This window comes from Vicia villosa, unplaced genomic scaffold (genome assembly GCF_029867415.1).
Source record: "Vicia villosa cultivar HV-30 ecotype Madison, WI unplaced genomic scaffold, Vvil1.0 ctg.000089F_1_1, whole genome shotgun sequence".
Lineage (NCBI taxonomy): Eukaryota > Viridiplantae > Streptophyta > Magnoliopsida > Fabales > Fabaceae > Vicia > Vicia villosa.
In genome coordinates, this window is record NW_026705008.1 from 1,424,451 (window position 1) to 1,435,000 (window position 10,550).

General features: G+C 31.9%; 5 non-coding genes across 5 annotated transcripts; all 5 read left to right on the forward strand.

Annotated features, from left to right (window-relative positions):
* Window positions 1-1,109: 1,109 nt before the first annotated feature.
* LOC131623984 (small nucleolar RNA snoR14) lies at window positions 1,110-1,194 on the forward strand. Its single transcript, XR_009290400.1, has one exon. It is a non-coding gene; the product is annotated as a small nucleolar RNA snoR14 (small nucleolar RNA).
* An 84-nt stretch (window positions 1,195-1,278) lies between these two features.
* On the forward strand, window positions 1,279-1,372 carry LOC131623998 (small nucleolar RNA Z101). Its single transcript, XR_009290413.1, has one exon. It is a non-coding gene; the product is annotated as a small nucleolar RNA Z101 (small nucleolar RNA).
* A 2,050-nt stretch (window positions 1,373-3,422) lies between these two features.
* Window positions 3,423-3,516, forward strand: LOC131623980 (small nucleolar RNA Z101). The gene has a single exon (XR_009290396.1). It is a non-coding gene; the product is annotated as a small nucleolar RNA Z101 (small nucleolar RNA).
* A 2,095-nt stretch (window positions 3,517-5,611) lies between these two features.
* Window positions 5,612-5,696, forward strand: LOC131623989 (small nucleolar RNA snoR14). The gene has a single exon (XR_009290405.1). It is a non-coding gene; the product is annotated as a small nucleolar RNA snoR14 (small nucleolar RNA).
* Window positions 5,697-5,788: 92 nt separating this feature from the next.
* Window positions 5,789-5,882, forward strand: LOC131623999 (small nucleolar RNA Z101). Its single transcript, XR_009290414.1, has one exon. It is a non-coding gene; the product is annotated as a small nucleolar RNA Z101 (small nucleolar RNA).
* Window positions 5,883-10,550: the final 4,668 nt, after the last annotated feature.

Sequence of the window (10,550 nt, forward strand, 5' to 3'; positions counted from 1 at the left end):
CCAGAATTTTGAATTTAAATGCATTAGAGATGAAGAAAATGATGTTCTCGTAGTTGAACTTAGAGAGAAGGAAATAAGAAATGTTTGGGATTCTGAGAGTTTGAAGTTCTTTGATTCATAGCATAAATTTCAGTTTTATTAATGAGCTTTAGGATGTAATTAAAGCAGACTTTCATATTCATTGTTGAATTTAATTCGAATGGCGTAAGAGTGCGTGATGCTATTAATGCTTTTTAGTATTGAATCCAAAGATAAAGAATCTAGTGAAGCTAAGCCAATTTCTTTAATTGGCAGCATCTAGAAAGTGGAGCTAGGCCAATATCTTTAATTGGCAGCATCTAGAAAGTCTTAGTAATTTTATATGCAAATAGATTGAAGGTGGCTGATACAAAAGCTAATTTGCAATTCGCCAAATGCCAAATAGGAGGAAAAAACAAGTATGACCCCTGATTCGCAATTCGCCGAAGGCCAAATAGGAGGAAAAAAAGATGTTTAAAGTAGATTTGGAAAAAGCATATGATTTGTCGACTTGCAATAGTCCTAAAACTCTATGATATTTGTTTGTTTTATTTTTATTAATCCATCTGATCTAAATTGACCGTATCATTAACTTATCATCGTACTAGAATGAATTTGTCATTGCTACATGGATCATTTGATTTGCGATAGAACTATATTATATAGTATTATTATTGTCCCTTCATTGGTATTAAATCTGTTGGTTGTGCAAGATATTGTGTTCTAATTTTAAAAATCTTTTTGGTTATTCCAAGGGGCTCCGTTAATTTGTCAAAATAGTAAGTGCCTGGCCAAAGTAAAATGAGATTTATAAGACTAATCAGGGCGATCATGGTTTTGATTAATTGGTTTGGATTAATTGCTGTTGGAAAAAGGCTGCTTTGGAGTAAATTGATGGAGTTGATCAAATCAAAAACATGTCAGGTGCTAGATGTTGTGTGATGGGAAAAATAGGTTAGTGGTACTGTTTGATTTATAATTAAGGACAAAAAGGCTTCATTTAAGGCATTGGTGATTCATTTGACTGAGAGTATAGATTTATTCATTTCATTTGACTGGTTTTCTTGTAAAATCATAGAGGGAAAAGAAAAGCGAAGTGATGATAGAAATTCATTTGTTTGTCAATCCGCTGATATTCTTTGATGTAATTCATGAATTCCGACAGGTTCTGATCGCTTTCATATTTCTCTCTCTTGCTTGATTTCTTGAGTTTCCCGATTTATTGAATCAATTATTTATGGTTTTTGAATTGTTATCAGAATTGGGCAAATGATGAATCTAAAATTGTGTAAATGGGTAATTTGCATTTGAATATGTATGATGTTAATATCACCTTGGAGAACTGATTCCCTAAATTCTATGGATTTTTATGCTTGTTAGTTTGTTTCTGTGTTTTGTTCTCTGTTTTTTGGGATCAATCTAATCTAAAATGAATTTAGCATTAAAATTATCATAGTACTAGAACGAATTGGTCATTGCTACATGGATGGATCACTTGATTTGTGATTGAATTATATTATTATTGTCCCTTCGTTGGCACTAATGACACTGTCATAATTGAATTTTGAGAGGAGCTAATAAAAATGTTGGTTGTGATTGCGAGAGATCGAAGAAATGTTGGTTGTGATTGAGAGAGATCGAAGAATCCTGAACCGAATAACACAAATTTCAAGTTTATTAAGTTGTTTTGGGATAGCCTACTTTCACATATTCATTGCAGAATTTCATTCTATTGGCAAAATAGTGTGTTGAGCTAATAATGCTTTTTAAGCATTGATTCCAAAGATTGAGAACTCGGTGACGCATAACTATTCTAATGGGAAAATAGTGTGTAGAGCTAAGCATGCGTTTTTAGCATTGATTCCAAAGATTGAGAATTCTGTGACGCTAAACTATTCTACTGGCAAAATAGTGTGTAGAGCTAATAATGCTTTTTTAGCATTGATTCCAAAGATTGAGAATTCGGTGACGCTAAACTATTCTAATGGCAAAATTGTGTGTAGAGCAAATAATGCTTTTTTAGCATTGATTCCAAAGATTGAGAATTCGGTGACGCTAAACTATTCTAATGGGAAAATAGTGTGTAGAGCTAATAATGCATTTTTAGCATTGATTCCCAAGATTGAGAATTTGATGACGTTAAACTATTCTAATGGAAAAATAGTGTGTAGTGCTAATAATACTTTTTTAGAAATGGCTCTAAAGATTGAGAATTATGTGACGCTAAACTATTCTAATGGCAAAATAGCGTGTAGAGCTAATAATGCGTTTTTATAATTGATTCCATAGATTGAGAGTTCGGTGAAGCGAAACTATTCTAATGGCAAAATACTGTGTTGAGCTAATGGCAAAAATTTCTAATTTGTTTATCTATATGTGGCATTTGTATTTTAAGATGACATGAGATTATAGTTGTCTAATGTTGCAGAGTTGACAAGTGATAATACATAGAGGGAAAAGAAAAGCTATATGATGATAAAAAATTAATTGTTCTTCCATGTAACTATAGTAATTTGAATTGGTAAAGTTTTTAACTTTATCCTTAAAGTTTAGTATTTTTTTATTTAACTTAATTGGTTTTTGTTTCTGGGGTATTCTTCTGGTGGGAGCTAGTTTTTATGGTAGAAGTACTTGTAATTGGGGTCCATATGTCTCTATTATTAGGTTGTTATCTTTGATAGTTAAAAGGGTACTTGTGTTTTTATTTAATGTAAGGTTCTCTATAGATAAAGACCTACTTATTTTTGTTGCTTCTGATGTTGCAACTGACCCAATCTGACCCAAATTGCAGGTTGGGTGAAAACATCTTTGACCCTTGAATGTTGAATATATTAAACAATTTTGTTTCTAGATAGATGTATGAACATTTTGGCCTAGGAACCATTCATTACAGTTCAGGAGTCCTCACTCTGAAAGCTACATTTTACTATGATCAAGTGTATGTTCGGTTTCATGTTTCGAGCACTCAAAATTGATTCTACATATGTAGAATTGACTTTGACATGTTTTGTTAGTAGATTGCAGTTTGAGGTTTGAGCAAATTCAATTTTTCAATGAGTAAGAAATTGTCTGAAAATACATTTATTTTCCATCAAGGGACATAGTTTTTCATTGGTATGATTCTAAATTGACAGTTCATAGTCATAATTATGCAAAAGTGGAATATGAACCTTGAGTTTTGAACTGTTGGAGGATGTGATTCGTTGAGACTTGGTAGCTGCATTATGTTAATTTGGAGTTGCCTATAGAGTGAGCAAAAGAGAATAAGCATGGGTTCATACGCACATTGGCGTACAAGCACTAATTGCCAAGTTCTAATCGCTTTCACATTTCCCTCTTGCTTGATTTCTTGAGTTTCTCGATTTGTTGATTAAATTATTTATGGTTTTTGAATAGTTATCAGAATTAGGCAAATGATGAATCTGAAATGGTGTAAATGGGTAATTCGCATCTAAATATCGTTGATGTTAAAATCACCTTGGATAACTGATGCCCTAAATTCTATTGATTTTTATGTTTGTTAGCTTGTTTCTCTGATTTGTTCTCTGTTTTTTTGGATCCATCTAATCTATAATGATCTTAGCATTAAAATTATCATCGTACCAAAATGAATTGTTCATTGCTACATGGTTGGATCACTTGATTTGTGATTGAATTATATTATTATTGCCCCTTAATGACCCTGTCATAGTTGAATTTAGGAAGGAGGTAATAGAAATGTTGGTTGTGATTGGAAGAGATCTAAGAATCCTGACCCAAATAACATAAATTTCAAGTTTAGTAAGTAGTTTTGGGAAAGCGTATTTTCACATATTCGTTGCTGAATTTCAATTTAATGTCAAAATAGTGTGTGGAGCTAATAATGCTTTTTTAGCATTGATACCAAAGATTGTGAAATTGGTGACACTAAACAATTCTAATGGCAAAATCGTGTGTAGAGCTAATAATGCCTTTTTAGCATTGATTTCAAAGATTGAGAATTTGATGAAGCTAAACTAATTTACGTCGATATCTTTATTTGGTAGCATGTGGCCAAAAAGTTATATTTGTTTACAATTTGATGTCTTAAAGGGCCGACATATGGTAGATGGAATACTCATAGCAAATGAGTTGGTAAATGATGTTCAAAGTGGATTTAAAAAAAAAGATTTTGTGGAGTGGAAATATTTAGACTATGATGGGATTTAAATTTAAATGGAGATGCTGGATTTTAGAATATCTTTGATCATCGACTATTTTAGCGTTGGCCAATGGAAGTCTCACAAAAAATCCGAAGATGCTAAAGGTCTATCGCCTTTTTATATTTTTGTGTGTTTAGTTCCATAGAGGTGATGTTCACTTCTCGTATATGCAGTATGCAAATGATTCCTTAATTGTGGGAAAAAGTTGGCAACACATGAGGGCCATGATGACAAATTTATAGTTATTTGAGTTAATATTTGGTCTTTAAATAAACTTTCATAAAAGTATTTTAGCTTGAGTCAAATGAATCAGCAAATCAAATTTTAAGGTTGGAAATACTTGGACGTTTCTGATGGTTGTAATCATAAAAGAAAGAAGTTATTGAGATTGGTGATTAATATAGTGTCGGGAAGATTGTCCAAGTGGAATAATTAGTGCCAATGTCAAAATAGTGTGTTGAGCTAATAATGTGTTTTTAGCATTGATTCCAAAGATTGAGAATTCCATGATGTTAAACTATTCTAAGGGCAAAATCGTGTGTAGAGCTAATAATGCTTTTTTAGCATTGATTCCAACGATTGAGAATTCGGTGATGCTAAACTACTCTAATGGCAAAGTAGTGTGTAGAGCTAATAATGATTTTTTAGCATTGATTCCAAAGATTGAGAATTCGGTGACGCTAAACTATTCTAATGGAAAAATAGTGTGTAGAGCTAATAATGCTTTTTTAACATTGATTCCAAAGATTGAGAATTCGGTGATGCTAAATTATTCTAATGGCAAAATCGTGTGTAGAGCTAATAATGCATTTTTAGCATTGATTCCAAAGATTGAGAATTCGATGACGCTAAACTATTCTAATGGCAAAATCGTGTGTAGAGCTAATAATGCATTTTTAGCATTGATTTCAAAGATTGAGAATTCGAAGACGCTAAACTATTCTAATGGCAAAATAGTATGTAGAGTTAATAATATTTTTTTAGCATTGATTCCAAAGATTGAGAATTCTGTGGCGCTAAACTATTCTAATGGAAAAAACAGTGTGTAGAGAATGGGGTCAGCTTGGTGGCTTTATGGTAGAAACTGGGTCGTGGGACTTTAAGTTACATTGGTTCTTTGAAAGGTTGTGCATGAAATTAGGAAGTGGAGTTGAATCACACTTTTGGACTCCTTGGATAAAAGGAATAATCTTGAAAAATAGGTTAGTGGTACTGTTTGATTTATAATTGAGAACAAAAAGACTTCATTTAAGGCATTGGTAATTCATTTGACTGAGAATGTAGAATTATTCATTTCATTTGAATGGTTTTCTTGTAAAATCATGTAGCAATTGTATTTCAAGGTGACATGAGATTATAGTAGTCTAATGTTGCAGAGTTGACAAGTGATAATACATAGAGGGAAAAGAAAAGCGAAGTGATGATAGAAATTCATTTGTCTGTAAATCCACTGATATTCTTTGATGTAATTCATGAATTCCGACAAGTTCTAATCGCTTTCATATTTCCCTCTCTTGCTTGATTTCTGAATTTCTTGAGTTTCTCAATTTGTTGAATAAATTATTTATGGTTTTTGAATTGTTATCAGAATTAGGCAAATGATGAATCTGAAATGGTGTAAATGGGTAATTTGCATATGAATATCGTTGATGTTAATATCACCTTGGATAACTGATGCCCTAAATTTTATGGATTTTTATGTTTGTTAGTTTGTTTCTGTGTTTTGTTCTCTATTTTTTGGACCCATCTAATCTAAAATGACTTTAGCATTAAAATTATCGTCGTACTAGAATGAATCGGTCGTTGCTACATGGATGGATCACTTGATTTGTGATTGAATAGCTTTATTATTGTCCCTTCATTGGCACTATTGACACTGTCATAAGTGAATTTTGAGAAGAGCTAATAGAAATATTGATTGTGATTGCGTGAGATCAAAGAAATGTTGGTTGTGATTGCGAGAGATCGAAGAATCCTGATCCGAATAACATAAATTTCAAGTTTATTAATTTGTTTTGGGATAACCTACTTTCACATATTCATTGCTGAATTTCATTCTAATGGCAAAATAGTGTGTTCAGCTAATAATGCTTTTTAAGCATTGATTCCAAAGATTTAGAATTCGGTGACGCATAACTATTCTAATGGGAAATTAGTGTGTAGAGCTAAGAATATGTTTTTAGCATTGATTCCAAAGATTGAGAATTTTGTGACGCTAAACTATTCTAATGGCAAAATAGTGTGTAGAGCTAATAATGCTTTTTTAGCATTGATTCCCAAGATTGAAAATTCGGGGACGCTAAACTATTCTAATGGCAAAATAGTGTGTAGAGCTAATAATGTTTTTTTAGCATTGATTCCAAAGATTGAGAATTCGGTGACGCTAAACTATTCTAATGGCAAAATCGCGTGTAGAGCTAATAATGCTTTTTTAGCATTGATTCCAAAGATTGAGAATTCGGTGACGCTAAACTATTCTAATGGAAAAATAGTGTGTAGAGCTATATTGCGTTTTTAGCATTGATACCAAAGATTGATAAATTTGTGACCTTAAACTATTCTAATGGCAAAATAGCGTGTAAAGCTAATAATGCGTTTTTAATATTGATTCCAAAGATTGAGAGTTCGGTGAAGCTAAACTATTTTAGGTCGATATCTTTAATTAGCAGCATATGGCTAAAAAAAGTTATATTTGATTTACAATTTGGGGTCTTAAAGGGCCGACAGATGGTAGATGGAATACTCATAGCAAATGAGTTAGTAAATGATGCAAAAAGGAGGAAAAAATAATTGATGATGTTCAAAGTGGGTTTAAAAAAAGTATACGATTTTGTGTGCTGGAAATATTTGGACTTTGATGGGATTCAAGGTTAAATGGAGATGCTGGATTTCAGAGTGTCCTTGATCATCAACTATTTTAGCGTTGGTCAATGGAAGTCACACAAACAAATCCGAAGATTGTAAAGGTCTATCACCTTTTTATATTTTTGAGTGTTTAGTTCCATAGAGGCGATGTTCATTTCTGGCATATGCAGTATGCAAATGATACTTTAATTGTGGGAAAAAGTTGGCAACACATAAGGGCCATGATGGCAAATAAATTTTTTCGTTTGAGTCCGCAAATCAAATTTTAAGGTTTGAAATACTTGGATATTTCTGTTGGTTGTAATCATAGAAGAAAGAAGTCTTGAAATTGGTGATTAATGTAGTTCCTTTCTTTCTTTAAAGTTCCATCAGATATTATTTCTAATTTGTTCCATCTTTAAAAATTTCTTGTGGGTTGGAAGATTGGAAAGCAAAATAATAAGTTGGGTTCATTGGAAAAATAGGAATGATAGGAAGGGGGATCTAGGTATAAAAAATTCAAGGGTGTTCAACCCAACTCTATTAGGAAAGTGTGTGGGTTAAGGTTTTAAAAAGTAAATACAGTGAAATCATAGGTAGAGTGAGTAAAATTGAGAGAATGGGACATAAAAATGGTAGAAAGTGAACCGTGGGACTTTAAATTACATTGGTTCTTTAAAAGGTTGTGCATGAAATTAGGAAGTGGAGTTGAATCGCATTTTTGGACTCCTTGGATAAAAGGAATGATCTTGAAAAACAGGTTAGTGGGACTGTCGAATTATTCATTTCATTTGACTGATTTTCTTGTAAAATTATGTGGCAATTGTATTTTAAGGTGACATGAGATTATAGTTGTCTAATGTTGCAGACTTTGACGGGATTTAACGTTAAATGGAGATGCTGGATTTTAGAGTGTCTTTGATCATCAACTATTTTAGCGTTGGTCAATGGAAGTCTCACAAGAAAATCTGAATATGGTAAAGGTCTATCACCTTTTTATATTTTTGAGTTTTTAGTTCCATTGAGGTGATGTTCACTCTAGTAAAGGTCTGCCCTTCAACCATACTAGAGTTCGATCAAATATCTTACAAATCTCCACCTCAGAACAAACTCTATAATATCAATGGAACAAACTACCTTTCTTCATGCAGCTTTATCAACTGCATACAACGGAAAAACTTTCAACTTGACAATGTCTTGGTGATCATATTAGCATCATTGTGATATGTCGAAACCTTCCGCACTTGGACTTCTCCACGCTCGATACCCCTATGACAAAATGTAGCTCCTAGAGCCTTCATGTCGAACTCCTTATTGAGTTCAACCTTCACCTTCAGCACATCCTCGACATAGTTGCTAGCTATGAGAATAACATCCACATAGAGAAACAAAATAACAATGAATTTTTAGGTCGAAATTTGGAGTAAACACGGTTGTCGAACTGAATTCTAATGAAACCTATGTGGGATATGAACTTATAGAATCTCCTACTCTATTGCCGAGGAGATTGTTTCAATCCATATAAAGATCTATTCAGATTGATTCAATCAATGACGTTCATGTATCCCGTTAAGTAATACAAATTTTTTTAAATTACTTGTATGACATGTCAAAATGATATATTGCAATTGGATTTTAATGTAAAAACATTTTATCCTGTCAATGCATCTTCATTAAACTCATGAGATTAAAATATACTAAAATTGTTGGAATCGGTTTTTGGACAACTTGCATAGCATCATTCCGTGTGAGCTTGAGAAGGACAACTTCTTGTGGCACATAAATTCAAAATGGAGTTCTCGGTAGCTAGTATTTCTCATGTTGTCAACAATTCAAAATCTTTTGCTTGGGCTCCTCAATTGATTAATTTGTTGAAGGTGACATGGGATCTTAGAATTCCGCTTAAGATCAAGGTTTTTTCTTGGAGATTTTTCATCGAACGAATTCCTTCTAAAGATCAATTGTTGAAAAGGGAAGTTATTAACTTCACAAATTCGGATTGTATTTTTTGTGGCAACCATTTAGAAAATTCTTATCTCTTTTTTCATTGTCAAATGGCGGAAGAGATTTGGAACCACATTTTTGTTTGGTTGGGCATTTCGGAGGACATTAACAAAGAGGAGTTATTAGATTTTGGTGCATTTCAAGATAAGGTGAAGAATACCAATCGAAGAGTCAAGATTAGTTTCGTTTGGATAGCTACCATTTGGTGTTTATGGATTATGAGGAGTGCCATAATATTCAAAGGGGAGGTTTTTTGTTTTGATGTAGTATGTTCTAACATTATCTTTCTTTCTTGGAGATGGTTGTCTTTTGGATATCCTAAGTTTAGATCCATTTACTATGAATGGTTTAAACTTCCTTTATCCGGTTCAAACACTCTTTAGTGTTTTGCTTTGTAAGAGTTGTACCCCTAATACGAGCTTTATTAATCAATTGCTTATTAAAAAAAATTAAGTTTTAATTAAAAATTAAATAATTATTTTTTTGGTTAAATTTTAAAATAATATTATTACTTAAAAAACATTTTATTTTAAAAGAAAAAATTTTAATTAAAAAAAAATCTGTAGAAAATTTTCCGGCGATATTACTTGCGGATTTTGTAATGGAGTTTAGTTTTTTATTCAAATATAACTTCCGGAGAAATCACTAGTATTCCTGTCAAACATTTTTCCGCAGAAAACTCTAATCATTTGTAAAATTAGCAGGAAAATCCGAAATAACACCTACGGAGTTTGCTGCACAAAAATGTTCTACAGAAAAAATTATTTTATTTATTAAAGTTGTAGAAAAACTGCAGATACTTTTCTCAGGAAATTCCACATGTAAACTGGTCTAAAAAGAATTAAATAGCCACATATGAAGTTGATCTACAACTTTAAGAAATTCATAAAAATAAAAGGGTTGATACCTATTTTCATCCTTGCCATATGGAGTTGGCTTGAAAAAATCCCTGCCAAAAAAAGTTGCAAGAATTCCTCTAACATTTGAAGATTCTCTCGTTTTAAACCTTGTAAAGTTTTTGTTTTTAAAACCAACATTGCCATTTGAAGATTCGGTCATTTTAAACCCTATAATCTTGTAGATTATATCATTTTAAACCCTCTGAAATATGACGGGTAAGGTTGGTTTTACTAAAAATAATAATTTACAGGGTTCAAAATGATAGAGTCCTTTAAATGGCAAGGTTGGTTTTAAAAATAATTTTTTTACAAGGTTTAAAACGAGAGAATCTTCAATTGTCAGGAGAATTCTTGCAATTTTTTTGGCAGGGGGTTTTACAAATCAACCCCATATGGTAGGAGTGAAATAAGTATTAACCCAAAATAAAATAGTAAAAAAATAAATTGCATAAAAAACTTGTATTTGTTGAAAAAAACTTGAATCTAGCTTTGTTAATATTTTGAATGATAATATTAGATACTAATTTAGTTATAATATTAAACTAAGAGAAAAGGAAGAAGAAAATAGAATGGTAAGTGTTATGTCTTTTAAGGTATTTATATT